The sequence below is a fragment of the Pongo abelii genome, chromosome 21 (assembly GCF_028885655.2).
Source record: "Pongo abelii isolate AG06213 chromosome 21, NHGRI_mPonAbe1-v2.0_pri, whole genome shotgun sequence".
NCBI classification, from domain to species: domain Eukaryota; kingdom Metazoa; phylum Chordata; class Mammalia; order Primates; family Hominidae; genus Pongo; species Pongo abelii.
In genome coordinates this window covers 42,978,519-42,994,489 of record NC_072006.2, presented here as the reverse complement: position 1 = coordinate 42,994,489, position 15,971 = coordinate 42,978,519, and the positions used below count along the sequence as shown (strand labels likewise).

The 15,971-nt window shown below is 49.2% G+C and overlaps 1 protein-coding gene across 1 annotated transcript in view; it reads right to left on the bottom strand.

Moving 5' to 3' along the window:
* The window catches only part of PPP1R16B (protein phosphatase 1 regulatory subunit 16B), a 118,041-nt gene extending 103,308 nt beyond the window's left edge, over positions 1-14,733 (bottom strand). The window contains exon 1 of the mRNA XM_024239086.2: positions 14,638-14,733. The gene's annotated coding sequence lies outside the window, so the exon portion shown is untranslated. The remainder of the gene's footprint in view (positions 1-14,637) is intronic.
* Positions 14,734-15,971: the final 1,238 nt, after the last annotated feature.

Below are 15,971 nucleotides of genomic sequence, written 5' to 3'. Positions count from 1 at the left end.
GCTAATTTTGTATTTTTAGTAGAGAAGGGGTTTCTCCATGTTGGTCAGGCTGGTCTCGAACTCCTGACCTGAGGTGATCCGCTCGCTTCGGCCTCCCAAAGTGCTGGGATTACAGGCATGAGCCACTGTGCCCGGCCAGCAATTTCTGTATACATTCGCTAAAAGGCATTCACAAGAATGTTAATTGCACTATTTCTAATAGACGCAAAGTATAAACAACGAAAAATGCCCCCAACAGTAGTTTGGAGAAAAAATATGGTTTGTTCACACAATGGAACATTGTACAGCAATGAGAATGAACAATATACAATTACACTCAACAATATGGATGACTCTCACAAACAATGTTAACCAAAATAACCCAAACACACAAAAATGCATACTATATGATTGCATTTATGTAAAATTCAACAACAGGCAAAACTAATGCAGTTTCAGGGTGTAGGGAGTGACTGGAAAGGGACACACGGGGTTGGAGAGGAGGCTTCTGGAGTGCTGGTAGCACTCCAAGCAGGATATGGGTTAAATAGACAGGTTCAGTTTGTGAAAAATTGATTCATTTAAGATTTGTGTACTTTTGTGTATTTGTTTTTCCTTAAGAAATCATCACAATTTTTTTTTTTTTTTAATACTGCTGTCTGGGTCCCACCTCGACAGATTCTAGTTTAATTGGTCTGGAATGCAGCCAGAAATTGACATTTTTAAAAGCTCCCCAGGTGGGTCTCATGTGCACCCAAGAACCACTATGTCAGAACCTGGCAACTCTCCTTACTATTTCTTGGAGCAGAAAGTGTTGCTGCTTCTCCAAGAAGTCTAAAAGCAGAATGTTTTTGGTAGAACACTAGTAGCGCCAGAGGATGTTAATAGGAGTTACGTGAAAAAAGTCTTCTGTAGTCATATACGTAATATATTTATTTTTATTTTAGTTTATCTTTTTTGAGATAGAGTCTCAGTATGCTGCCCAGGCTGGTCTCAAACTCCTGGGTTCAAACAATCCCCCTGCCTCAGCCTCCTAAGCAGCTGGGATTATAGCTACCACCAAGCCCAGCTAGTAATGTTTCATTACAATTATCAACTTTTATTGAACACTCACTGCATTCCTAGAGCTAAGCTATGTGTTTTAGCTACTCATACTATTTCATGTAATCTTCACAGCAAGCCTATGAGAAAGGTACTATTAATCCCTATTTTATAGAAGGGCAAACTAAGCTCGGTGGGGTTAAGTAATTGCCCAATGTCCAGTAAGCAATAGGGGTGGGATTCAAATCTAGATTGGCTTTGACACTGAAGCCCATGCTCTTTTTTATTTTTTCCTTTTTCTTTCAAGAATTACAAGGGGTCAGGTACAGTGGTTCATGCCTGAATCCCAGCACTTTGGGAGGCCAAGATGGAAGGATGGCTTGAGCCCAGGAGTTTGAGAGTAGCCTGGACAACACAGTGAGACTTCATCTCAAAACATTAAAAAATTAGCTGGGTGTGGTGGCTCCCACCTGTAGTCCCAGCAACTCAGGAGGCTGAGGTGGGAGGATCGCCTAAGCCCAGGAGGTTGAGGCTGCAGTGAACTGTGATTGCACCACTGCACGATCACAGATCACTGCACTCTAGCGTGGGCAACAGAGTGAGATCTTGTCTCAAGAAAAAAAAAAAGAGGACAATCAGTGAAGCCTACACACTCGACCACTGCCCTAAACTGCCTGTCCAGCCAGCACTTGACTGCAGTAGTTAACTGAGGCTTTGCTATGCTAATCTGAGGTGTGAGTTGACAAGACAAGAATATTGAACGCAGCAGTTCCCAAAGTGGTTTCCTTGCCTCCACCGCTTATCTTCCAACCCGCCATCCACAACGCTGGTGGAGTTTTCACTCTTAAACCAAGTTTGATCCTGTATTTCCGTTGGAGGGAAGCATCTGATGGCTCCCACTGCCTATGCTGTCCAGTTTCAAGCTCTCAGCCTAAACCGTCCAGTATCTGGACCTTGACATTTTAGCTTTCTCTCTGGCCAGCCTAACTTCCCTCCCCACCCCCAACTCACTAAATACCCAATTTTCCAGCTGCACCGAACAGGACTGATGATTCACTCCTCCCCAGTGGTACTCACCATTTGCTGAGACTCTACTGTGTGCCAGGTAGTATGCATCAATTGACTTTAATCCCCGCAATGAGTCTTAGAAACAGGCATCATTACCCCCACTGGATATATTAGTAAAAGGAGGCCCCTCTTGACATGCCCAAAGTCACAACTAGGAAGTGGCAGGGCTAAGATTTGAACCAACATGTATCTGCTACAAAGCCCATGCAATTTTCACTACACCACACTCACCTCCTCACTTTCACACACGCTGTTTTTGTTTTGTTTTGTTTTGTTTTGTTTTTGAGATGGAGTCTCGCTCTGTCGCCCAGGCTGGAGTGCAGTGGCACAATCTCGGCTCACTGCAGGCTCCGCCTCCCAGGTTCACGCCTTTCTCCTGCCTCAGCCTCCCGAGCAGCTGGGACTACAGGTGCCCGCCACCACGCCCGGCTCATTTTTTGTATTTTTAGTGGAGACGGGGTTTCACCGTGTTAGCCAGGATGGTCTCGATCTCCTGACCTCGTAATCCACCCGCCTCGGCCTCCCAAAGTGCTAGGATTACAGGCATGAGCCACTACGCCCGACCCACACATGCTGTTTTATGAGTGGTAGTACCCTTCTTTCTCTCCACCTGGCAAACTCCTATTGTTCTTTGAGAGGTAGCTCAAGTGCTAAAATGACAATAGCTATCATTCTTAAGGGCTTTCCAGGCACTGTGCTCAGCACTTGCCCTGTCTCATTTAGGCAATATTGTCTCAATGTCTTTTTTTTTTTTTTTTTTTGAGATGGAGTTTCGATCTTGTCGCCCAGGCTGGAGTGCAGTGGTGAGATCTCGGCTCACTACAGCTTCCGGCTCCCAGGTTCAAGTGATTCTCTTGCCTCAGCCTCCTGAGTAACTGGGATTACAGGCACACACAACCATGCCTGGCTAATTTTTTTGTATTTTTAGTAGAGACAGGGTTTCACCATGTTGGCTAGGCTGGTCTTAAACTCCTGACCTAAGGTGATCCGCCCGCCTTGGCCTCCCAAAGTGCTGGGATTATAGCCATGAGCCACCGCACCCAGCCTCAATGTCTTAATATTGCCTCTGAATTGTTCTTTATCTCTCCTGTGCCAAATGGGCTTCGTTCCCCTCTCTAGTCCCCAGGCATTTGACCGCATCTCTTCTGTGGCACTCAGCACTCTGGTAATTGCTGGTTTCAGACCTGACTCTTCCATTGGACTGGATGCTCTCAGAAGACAAGGGATATGTATTGTTCACCTTTACATCCCATGATAGCGCCACCCAGCACATGGTAGGTATTTGATACCTGGGAGAGGGTGGACAGGAGGCTGGCCAAGAGACTGAAAATTCACGAAGAATTTCTGTTCTGCCATGAGAGAGTGGTCCTTTGACTTAGAACAAGAGCTGTAACATCAAACTGGGCAAAACAGACTTGGCTAATGGTGGAGGAGGGTGGGCCCTGGGACCAGAACCAGGACATACCTCGCCTGGCCCCTGCCCTTTGCCTCCTGTAAGAGGGTGGACTAAGATTCTCTGGTCTTCACAGTCTCTTTTCCACTCTGCATGCTTTGCAATTGGCTCTATATATCCCTGCTGAGGGGATTTGTTGCAAAACAATGGTTAGGTTCATTCCACAGCACTGATTCAGTTGATTTTCTCAACTGCTCCTTGTGTTGTGTTGCTTTTAAGATGCCTCAAGTGAATGAAGCTCTATCTAGGACAGGTGGGCCCAAAGAAAATGTATATAGCTAAGGCTTGGTTCCCCCCAGGTGGGTTGACCAGATGATCATACCCCTTTCTACATGGACCTATTCTTTTTGAGAAGGAGGCCCCTTCACAAGACATAGACGGATGTTTGATGTTCATTCATTGATTGAAAACCATTCTATGGATCCACTCTACCACAGGCCTGTTCAGAGCACACCTGCTTGTAATCCCTGCGGTAAACAGCCTATTTATGCCACCCACATCCAACCTCTATGAGCTTCAAGGTGCTGATTTTTAAAGCCAGCCTTCTGTTTCCTTGCTCCCACTCTATCTGGACCAACGTACAGATCTGCCCGGGTTTGAGTGATCGGTAATCAGTGCCAGCTGCAAACTCAGCTGGGTTTCCCCACAGGCTCCCTCAAACAAACCCTATTTGTAAACATGGAAACTACCAAAGAGACTATTTTAAAATCACTCACCCCTTCCTAACTTCCCACTTCTTCTGCTGCCCCCACTAAGGATAAGCTCCATTATTGTTTTTTTTTCTTTTTGCTTCTAATCAAGTTGTTTTCTTTTGAGAATTTCAAGCCTCCTCACACCCTGGGACATAGGGCATACGGTATTTTATGAATTCATTTGTGATATTAATGAATATAGAGTTTATCAAACGAAAGTTAGCTAAGCTTATGCATTTCTCTAGCACAATGTGAACCATACCGTTTTGCTCTCATTTATTTGTTCATGTGTCTGCCAACTCCAGGAGATGGGATCAACCTGAGGGCAAAAGCTGGTTTCATTTAATTTTGTATCCAATTCCAAGCATAAGGCCAGGTACAATGTAGTTTCTGAATATTTGATCATCATTATGTAGGCATAATCTAAAGGGTCATAAAATCTAAAAATTACTGTGGAACCTGATGCAGAAACGTTCTGTTTTATATCTATCAGACGGACAAAAATGAAAGTTACTTAATCCTCAGTGCTGGAGAATAGATGGGGGAAACAGTCATACACTATTGAGGAAACAGAAACTGGTTCAGCCTCTTTGGAGAACAGGTTAGCAATGTCTATCATAGTTGAAACTGCCAGGGATTTTCCTTATGAATAAAATCATCAGTATGTAGAGTATACAAAGATATATACACGGTTCAAATAAGGATGTTGCAACATTATACATTTGTAGGAGGAAAAAAACTGAAAACTATCTTAGCCGTCATCAAGAAACTAGAAAATAAATGATGGTACATTTTTATCACTGGACTATCAGATAGCCTTAAACATCCAGGTATATCTGTGTGTGTGTTGGCATGTGCTCAGATAAATTAGCTGAAAAAGAAGATCTCAGAAGAGTTTTGTATAGTTGTGTTAAAAAGAAAAATGGATAAACATGTAAATGAATATGGGTTTATATATGCATATGAAATTTATGGAAAAATACATAAAACATTCATAGATTTATTCCGGAGAGAAGGGATGAGTGGCTGGGAAGATGGGGAAAGTTTACTTATGATAGACTTATATACTTTGTACAATTAAAATGCATGACATAGAGCCATAGGAAAACAAAAGCTTAAATTTATACATAAAAGAAAAAGAATGATATTTTGGTGAAAATCTTCCCTATATTTTTATAAGGTAATAGGCAACGTTTATAAGGCAACATTTCCTCTCTATCCAGTCCATGGGATAGCCAACGACAGCAATAGTTCCAGAAAGAAAACAGGAGACAGAGAAAGTCACCAAAAAGAGTCGAGAGCCCTAAAGAGAAAAAGTGTCAAAATTTGTATCTTTTACTTGTTCTTGGATGTGAGGAAATAAAGCCAGTTCTGACTGAGAGTCTGAACTAAGACATTCTGAGAACTCTCCAGGCTGGCACAGACTCTGGGGCCAAGAAGCAGAGACTAGGGATGCCCAGGTAAGTAATGGCCATAAGTAACCTAGTGAACAAAACGAATGACCCAGCTCCTGGGGACATAATGACACAGTGCTCTGCTCACCTATTCCCTAGCCCCTGAATACTCCTAGGGACTAACTCTAATGATAATAATGCCATAAGAATAGTTGGCATGTATCAGGTACCTCCTACCTGCCAAGCAGAGGCTAAATGCCTAATCATATCAATTTATATTATACTATTATATTTATATTATATTATTTATTTATATCATATCAATTTATATTATATTATTATTCCTGTTTTACATATGGGGAAATTGTGGCTCAGCAAATATACACATGTAACTTACTCAAGGTTGCAGTAATTGCTGGAGGTAGGAATCAAACTCGTACCTGACTCTAAAGCCAGCCAAGGTCATTGCTAGCCCTCCCCCGTCTGAAGGAAGGACAAGAAAAAAGGCACTCCCTCAGAGTAGGGACAGCCCCATAAAGAGAAGACAGCATTTTTATGCAAAGAAAGGGCCAGAGAGTGTAATGATTCAGTGCAAGGACTTTGAAGCCGGATGTCCTGAATTGGAATCCTGACTTTTCCATTTACTGGCTGTGTGACCTTGAGTAAGTCATTGAACCTCTCTGCCTCACTTTCCTGAACAGTAAAATCAGAGTAGCAATAAAGTCACCCCTGGCCAGACACAGTGGCTCATGCCTGTAATCCCAACACCTTGGGAGGCCGAGCCAGGTGGGTCACCTGAGGTCAGGAGTTCGAGACCAGCCTGGCCAACATGGTGAAACCCCTTCTCTACTAAAAATACAAAATGTAGCCAGGAGTGGTGGCAGGCGCCTGTAATCTCAGCTACTCAGGAGGCTGAGGCAGGAGAATCGCTTGAACCTGGGAAGCAGAAGTTGCAGTGAGCCGAGATGGCACCACTGCCCTCCAGCCTGGGCGACAGAGTGAGACTCTGTCTCAAAATAATGATAATAATAATAATAATAATAATAATAATGTCACCCGTTAGAGTTGTTAGGAGGACTAAAAGAGTTAAGTAGACAGCACCTGGCTCAAAATAAGTACCAAGTGATTATGATGAATATTAAGAAAAAGGTGCCCTTCCCTCTAAGCAGATGCAACCCTGCAGGGTGCAGAGCTTGGCAAGTGGATCACAGGCTAGATTTCAGCCTCTCCTTTAGCTGAGTGCCACTGTGCCCATCAGCAATACACAACTCTACAACCTTACATAGGTCCTGCTGAGCAATTAACCTGCATGTACTGGCAGTTCTTCCTCCCACCTTCCCTTCCATCAGTCTGGCTGTGAATCAGAATCACCTGGCACACTTTGAAAAAATACAGACTTTCAGGACCCTATCTTGGCCAATTCTAACACGGGTGGACTGGGCTAGGGCCCAGGCATCTGCACTTCTCACAAATCCCAGATGACCAGATGACCCAGGGACAGCATGTACCTGGATACATGTTTTTGAAAGTACTCAAAGCTCATCATTCTAGCTGACATTCTGGCTGTCTGAGTTGCTCCTTGAGACCAAGCATCCTCTTTGTCAAGTCTGGTCCCAGGCCTGGGCACACAGAGAAGGGGCACAGTGAACATCTGTGACTCCGCAAGCCAGACAGCACAGCAGATGGCTGTGCGAACAGACACAACAGGCTGCATTTGCTTTTGTGCTTAAGCGGTTTGCACCAGGGAACCCTCACCTGTAGACTTGGGGTCTCCCATACCCTTGCTTCTCAAAGTGCAGTTCACAGACTAGCAGCTTGGCATCCCCTGGGAGCTTGGTAGAAATGCAGAAAACTCCATACCCAGCCCTACTGAGTCAGTTTCTGCATCTTAGCAGGAAACCAAAGGGGATCCATATGCAAGTTTGTGGATACGCCCTAGACCCCTTCTCCCTATCCAAGTAAATTCTAACCAATGGGCACATCTAACCTGTTCAAACACCCTTTGGGGCCAGTCTTCTCCCTCAAACTCCTACAGAGACCCAGAAAAACAGCACAGTCCCTTCAACAGCCCAGACTCACACTTAGCAGCCAGCCTAATTCTCCAGGTGAACCTTCACTTTAGTAAGTCATTTATTTCTAAGTCCACATTAAAATAAACCTTCCCAATAAATTGAAAAAGAGACACCTCTGGCCTCTATAATTCCAGGATATAAAACACCCTCCTCTTTTGTACAGAATTGAGACCCCTGCTTTCCTGCCTAAAGCCATCCAGGGACATCAAACAGTCCAAAGAAAACAAGCAATGTCTTCCTGTTGGCCAAGCTTCAAGTTATCAGGCAGATTTCACACTGCAGCTTGACCTCATTAATCCAAGGCCTATCACATTGCTGTAAATGTCAGTGGAAAATAGCCATTCAGTGGGTTTCCTTCATTCCACTAGAAAGGGACAAAACAGGAAGCTGACAAGCAGCTGTGCCCCAGCTTGGCAAATCCCAAGGGCCCAGCTGACAGCACCTATGCTCCTCTGCCCCAGCCTACTTTCCAGATAAAGACGGGTCCTGTATCTACATGAGTAAAATGCGGTGGTGATGGCAGGAACAATTCAGATAATCTGGGCCCCCAAGCACCTGCTTGGGAAGGAAAACAGAGAGCTCGGTCTGAATGTCTTTGGCCTGAGTTACTAATTGGCTGTTCATCATTCAAGTTCATCTAAATCTCTTCTGCCTATTCAAAATGTTCCACAAGCTAAACCCCTGGGACTCCAGGGGACATAAGGCCTTCCAAGTCCTCATTCATTCCTTTAATGCATATTGATTGTCTCCTGTGTGCTGGACATCATGCTGATCACGCTGGCCAACTGGAGACACACAGCTGAATGAATTGGACACAGTCACTGACCTTATGGGGCTCATCGTCCAGTGTAGTCTTTCTTAACCTCAGCACTATTGATATTTGGGATCAGATAATTTTTTGTTGTGGGGGTGCTCTTCTGTGCACCATAGGATATTTAGCAGCATCCCTGGTATCTACTCACTGGATGTCAGTAGCTCCTCTCCCCCACTATCTCCCACAAAGTTGTAACAACCAAAAATGTCTTTAGACATTGCCAAATATCCCCTGGAGAGGGTCAAACTGCCCCAAGTTGAGAACTGCAGGTCTAATGGATGAAACAGAAGACTAAAAGAGTAATGCTCACATATAACCATATAATCACAATTATGATAAGTACTGCAGAGAAAAATCTGCTGGATATTATATCAATATTATCCACAGCTTGGAAGCCAAGCATTTTACATATGATTACAAATCCTTATGACAATTCAGAATTGTGTTTGTTAGTTACTATTTAGCAACTTATTGAAGATGCTAAAAATAGCAACTTATTTCTTCATCTTTATTTCCAGATGAAGAAATTAAGGCTCAAGGAAGTGAAAAAATTTATCTAGGCCCCAAAGCCAGTGGAAGGCAGAGCCAGGATTTGAACCCTGGCCCCAAACTTTGCCCCTATGTAAAAGGAAATGTAAGCCTGTGTTTGGATGTCCTCTGAAACAGGGAGGGTCTGTGGTCATGTGATGCTCTGACCAGCCATCCTAAAAGATTCATTCCTTCCTGGGGCCACCGTGGGGCTCAGCCACCATCTGTCACATCAATCAAGCTGCACATTGCCTGCATCAAGGCACATCTGTGGGCAAAGGAATGCCATTCTAGATTCTGAGACATCCAAGAACACCTCCCCACAAAGCGCCTGCACCCAGGAATTTCCCCAAAGTCAGGTTACATACCCAGAGCACACCCCACTGTGACCCATCTCCAGAATGCCTACTGCCCTGCGCCCAAAGGTACACAAAGCAAAAGAGGCCAGATACTCTGCAGTCAGCCTTAGATTTACAAAGTGTGTGAAGAAGGTGGTGAAGGATAGCACATGGCAACTTTGAGATGCCCCCAAGACGTGAGTTCCTATCACTTACAAGCTGCATGCCCTTTAGCAAATTGCCTCACTCTCTGTGCCTCAGTTTCTCCCTCTGTGCAGTGGGGTATAAGTGCATTCATTTCAATGGATTTGTATGAGAATTCAATGGCAATGCAAGTAAAGACCTTTGACAGTGACCAGCATCCAGCAATGCACTTGGTGCTGTATCATGATCAATAAGTGAGTCAGGTCATGATGCTTCCTCCACCTCTACCCTCTTCTCTCAGGTGAGAAAGTGAGTCCCAGGAAGAGAGAAACAAGTGCAGAGGTGGGAAAAGCATCTCAGGAAGAGGGAGTGGACCTCTTCTTCTTCATGCTTCCTGGGTGGAACGAAGAGGGAAGATGGTGAATGTATGGACAGTTGAGCAGAGACCAGCCCTTCCTCCCATGCAAAAGTTAATCCTGAAGTTTCTTGGACAACCCTCACTAGAGAACCACCCTCCAAGGAAGGTGCAGAGGGACTGCCTCGGGTCAGTGAGTGTTTTAATCCTTCGGGACTCCCGGGAGGATGGCCTCTGCTACCTCCCGGCCTTGCTTCTGCCTCCATCAAACTTTCTGATGACTCTGCTCCACCAGCAACTCCTCCCACTACTCTCCAAAAACATCCAGCACTTTTAAGCCTCGGTGCCTCTGCACATGCTGTTCTCCTGGCTAGGGCTGCCCTACCACCTGGAAAACTGTCACTGAAGGGCTCAACATGCTCCCACAGCAACTTTTGCCCACCTGTTATTGGCAATAATAGACTAATAATAGCAATGAACATCTGTGAGCACTTATTAATATCTAGAAAGCCCAAGCTAGGTTTTTAAGTTTTTTGGTTTTGGTTTTTTTGGGGTTTTTTTTTTTTTTTTTTTTTCGAGACAAGGTCTTGCTCTGTTACCCAGGCTAGAGTGCAGAGGCGCACGCAATCATGGCTCACAGCAGCCTCCGCTTCGCCGGTTCAGGTGATTCTCCCACCTCAGCCTCCCAAGTAGCTGGGACTACAGGTGCACACCACCATTCCTGGCTAATTTTGTATTTTTTGTAGAGATGGGGTTTTGCCATATTGCCCAGGCTAGTCTCGAACTCCTGGAGTCAATCAGTTTGCCCACCTCTGCCTCCCAAAGTGCTGGATTACAGGCATGAGCCACCGCACCTGGTCCAAGCTAGGTTTTTTACCCACAATGTCTCATTTCTCTCCTCACATCACCATCTTAGGGAGGTGGCTTAGCTGCTTGAGAGGTAAGGCCTCTGTCCATCCTCACCCAGCTACAAGGTGGCAGCTTCAGGATTCAGACCTGGGTCAGCCTGAGCCATGTGGATCTGCTCTTCACTCTCTCTTCTTGCTGTTGTAGCCTTTATCCCACAGTGTCCTCATTATCTGTCTCCAGGCCTGCCTCTCCCCATAGAGGGAGAACTCTGAGAGCTGCCTCATTCATCTTGAAATCCCTTGCTAAGCACAAGGGCTGGGATGGAATAAACGTCTTTTGAATGAATCAATGAATCCTGGAAAATGGCAGTCAGCTGAGAAAGGCTAAGTGGCTGCTCACAGACTCCCCGGGGAAAAGCTGGTGCTAGACTCAAGTTCCCAGGAGTGAGCCCCCACCCCCCACCCCAGGAGACAGGCTGAGAGGCTTTCCCTGTCCTGATGGCTACAGGCAGAAGAGACAGCGTCTAACTCACTCCCCACCCTGGCACTGGAAGAGGTGGGACCTTTGAGAGTCCAACACAAAGGAGGAAATAGTAGTGATGGTGACAGTGATCATTTCCTGCATTCCTACCCACACTAGATGCTGTACTGAGCACTTTCTTTTTTTTTTGAGATGGAGTCTCGCTCTGTCACCCAGGCTGGAGTGCAGTCGTGTGATCTCGGCTCATTGCAACCTCCTCCTCCCGGGTTCAAGCAATTCTCGTGCCTCAGCCTCCCAAGTAGCTAGGACTACAGGCATGCGCCACCATGCTGCACTAATTTTTGTATTTTTAGTAGAGACAGGGTTTCACCATGTTGGCCAGCTGGTCTCGAACTCCTGACGTCTAGTGATCCTCCCACCTTGGCCTCCCAAAATGCTGGGATTACAGGTGTGAGCCACTACGCCCCACCCTAGTACTGAGCACTTTCTATGTGTTAATGGTCTCATGGAATCCTTACAATCCCACAAAGTAGGCATTACTGTGATACCTATTTTACAAATGAGAAAACCAGACTCAGAGAGATTAAGTCATGTATACAGGGTCACAGAGCTTTTAGGTATAGATCCCTAATTAAAATTAGACCTCTCTGGCTCCCTCACTCTTCATACTCGTAGCTTTCTGTAAGAGGCAGGCTTGTCCAAGCCCTTCTTGAAGCCCAATTGCTAAGATGCACTCAGGACAGTGAAGGTTTTCCTGGTCTCTGCTGGAAGAGTGCCAGTTGGGACCTCCTGGTCAACAAATGTGACAAGTGTCCTGGGTGCAGGAGGGGTTGTGGCTAGGTTGGGAGAGGGGAGGGAAAGGTTGGGGGGATGGGGTCCCAAGAGTCCAAGCACAGCACCTGAATTCAGGTATGTGCCTTCTGCCTTCTCCTAAACCAGGCTGGCTGCAGCCTCTGTTGCTCCACTTGGGGCATGGAGCTGGTTTTGAGAGGAGCTGAGCCCCAGTTTTCCCATCTGCAAAATGGGAATCAGTAATGCCTACTTCACGGGGTTGTGAGCATTCTGTGAGGCCATCACACATAGGCCCAGTTTCCAAAGGGCTCAAATGGGCTCTGCAGAAAGGAGAATGGTTCTGGCTTTAAGGAAAAACCACCTGCCTACATCAGTATCCTCTTAGCCCTGCGGCTCAAGCTCCTGAAATGACTTAACAGCTAGATTAGAATTTAACCTCCGCTCCACCGTCAATTACCAGAGAGAGCAAAGTCTGAGTGGGCACAGGGCCTTGCCTACCACCTCTTTCTAGACCATGGATGATCTGGAGAGCACAGATGGCACGGCGCCCTTGACACATGACCCACAGAGCCACTAATGAGTGTCGTGGTAGGAGACCAAAAGAGGGGAAAGAAGACATTCCAGAGGCTGGGAAGAGCTGGAGCCAGGAAGGTTCCAGGAGAGGGGGACGCTGTTAGGTAGACCCCAGTAGACAAGTAGGTACAGAGTTGACGGTCCAGGGTGGCCTGGTTGACACCTTGCCCCCAGCATCCTGGGGACTCAGCCAGGAAGATGGGATTTGGGTGACAGGTGGGAGAGAAGGGCATAGGAGATTTGTGTGGGAAGGGCAGTGTGAGCAGGCGGCCGGCTGGAAAGATTTGCTGGCCCCCACCGGCCTCCTGCAAGCTGGCTTTTTATGACAGAGCTGGGGGAGGAAGATGTGGAAACTCCCCCAGCCCCTGCAGAACCACCCACCAGGGCTCCACTTCTGCACCTGTCTAAGAGAGACACGCCCCGCTCAAAGCCAATCCCGAGGGCGGCCAGTATTGGCCAAGGAGTGTTCATCCTCCCGCTCGCTGCACCCAGCGTCTCCCTCATCTCTCCACAGCCTGGCGGCTGTTAGCCCCGTTTCTTAGAGGCAGTTGAGACTCCAGAAGCCAAGTACCTTGCCCACGAGTAGACAGCTAGTCGCTGGCTGAGCTAAGAAGCTTTATTACCAGCCTTAGAGGAGGCCTCCTAGATGGAGGGTTTTTCTCCGGTGCTTCACCAGCCGCAGGAAATGGCAGGGTACACAGGGAAGTACCCCTGCGGACTGAGGCCGCCATCGGCAGGCCCTTTCCAGGGAGAGCCCTGCGGGAAAGGGCGCCTGGTACCTCCGGGCCCCGGGTCCTCCACAGAGGGTGATTCAGAGGCGGCACCTGGTGTCCAGAGCCGCGGAGAGCTGGGGGGCGCTTCTGACAGTGAGAACAGGGGCCCTTTATGTGAAATGCAATCACATGGGCGCGCAGGGAGCTCGGTTTTCGGTTCCTAGAAGCGCTGATGAAGCCACATCCCTCTCCCTCCGCTCCTGAGGTGCCCGGGAGCACCGGGACCCAGGCCTGGCTCGCGGCAGCGGCGCAGCCCTGGGGTCTCGGGAGGGCCAGATTCAAAGCTCTCCCAGGCTTAATTATCCGCCAAGGGCTGGGAGCTGCATCATCAGCATCTCCAGTGAAGCTGGAGGCCGGGCTGGGGTGGGGGAGCGGAGGAAGGGAGTCTGCATGGGGGAAGGAGGAAGGGAGCGAGCGCCTGCCTCTCCCAGCTCTCCACCCGGGGCGGTCTGGGCAGCTCAGCCTGGGCACTCCGGGTGACCTTGGGCAGACCCCTCTGGGCGACCTCTCTGGGGCGGCTGCACGTCTCCGCCCATCCTCGGCGCCCGGGGGCGCTCCTCCCGGCCGGAATCGATGAGCAGGAGTCGCCCAGAGGGGAGCGCTCCTGGCGCGGGGGACCCAGCCGCCGGCGCACGGGGCCCTGGGAGAGGCCGGGCGCGCCCCTCCCGGGGAACTACCACGCGCGGGGTCTTCCCAGGCTGGCTGGTGCTGTCAGCCGGATCCTGAGGCGGGGCGGGTCTGCAGGTGGAGGCGCCTGCCTTGGGGACCTTTCCCGCCCGGGCAGGAGCGCTCTCTGCGCCCTGCCGCTGCCCGGGGGGACCAAGCCCCGCCACGCGAGGGGGCGGCACCCCCATGCCCGACCGGGAGAGTGGGCGCGGGGGGGTTGTTTGGTGTCCGCTGTGGCTCCCGCCGCCCGGCATTGCACCCCCGGCAGACGGCGGCCCATGAGTCCAGAACCGACCGAGGACCCCACCTCCCCTGCCCAAGATCTGGCCACGACGGCTGCAGCCAACAACCTGCCAATGCGCCCCCTCCCCTGGCCTCGTCAAGGAATTGCGAGGCCGGGGAGAACGCCCCCATTCCAGCCCGACTCCCGGACCTAGCGTTCTCGATACCCGCCTTTCCAGAGTCCCCACACTCCCATTTATCTCAAGCAATCGTCCCTTGGCCAAAGCGCCCCGGCCCCCAGCTAGGTGATCGCAAGCTGGGACCACCTCCCCGCCCCATCCTCATCCCCCGCCCCGCGAAGCCGCAGAGCGCAAGGAGGGTGGTGGCGCCGCCGGGGAACTCACCCGCTCTCCCGAGCCCTGCCCCGGGCGGCTCCCGACCCCGGCTGTGTCTGTGGGTCCCCGAGCCGCAGCTGCTCCAGCGGCGACAGAGCTGGCTCTGCTCGGCCGCGAGCCTCCGCGCCGCCTCTCGGCTCCTCCCCCAAGGCGGGGCCTGAGCTCCTGGGACTGGGGTGGGCGCGCTCAACCCCATCCGGCTTGGGAGGCAGCGCGGGACAGGTTCCCGGCGCTCTCGGGTGGGGACCCCTCTTCTGAGCTGCAGGAAGTTGAAACCGGTTGGGACGCGGCCAGGCTTCGGAATAGTTTTCCTAACGCTGCCCCCTCCTCCAAAATAGTTTTCCTAACCCCCACCCCGACCATGGAAAGAGGGAAGCCAAGGACGGTATCCCTGCTCCCATTTGACGGACGGGAATCCTGAAGCCCAGAGAGGAGTGGTAACCTGCTCAAGGTCACACAGAATGAATGCCAGGGCCAGGAACTCAGGGTTCCTAGCTTGAAGGCCTGCGCGGCCTGAGTCTGAAGGCTTCCCAGGAGGTCCAGGGACCGGCCCTGGCCTTGCGCTGGGGACAGATCTGTGGGGCCAGGTCCCCCAGCTGCCGGGGCTGAGATATGGGGGCTGTGGCCTGCGGCGTGGACTCGCATCATTTCCTCTTTCTGGAAAGAAGGGAGGTGAAGCGCTGGAGGAAGGAAGTGGTCGTACCTCTGCTGACATCTGACGCCCTTTGAGGTGTGCAGGATGAAGATAGGGGCTGCTTCCCTGAGATTTAACGCTAAAAATAAAAAGCAAAACATACCCGGTGGCTACTGTCACCTCATTCAAGCCTCTTTCTGGGGCTGAAGGCCTCTGCATTCTGTGCACGAGCCTTTCTTTACAATACAATGGGTTTAACTATTTAAGTTGCTGAGAGTCACCCCCACCATCACCACCCCAGGAAGAGAAGAGAAAGTTCATAAACAAAGTGGAGAAAACCTCCCCAAACATTCTCTGGAATCCACATTTGCTGAACCCTGGCCTTAGAACAATAGGTTTCTCTTCTCCACAAAGGCCTTGTTTCCTGAGCTTTCCCGGCCTACAGATGAGAGCCCTAGGCACCCCAGGGCCAGCCAGCTGGGGAAATTCAGAGTTTAAGTTTGGAGAGTTTGGGGATGGTACCCAGTTAATTTAATTCTCAGCTGTCATGTTTGAGGAACTCTCTCGAATCCTTTTATTTTCACTAGCAATATTCTTTTGAGGCCACCAGCATCACCTGAGTTTAGTGATTTTCTGTTTGCTCAGTCACCTTTCTTGGGGGAGAGAAAATCTGTGGGTTGAACTTGTTCCAGGACCCCAGGCCCTCTCC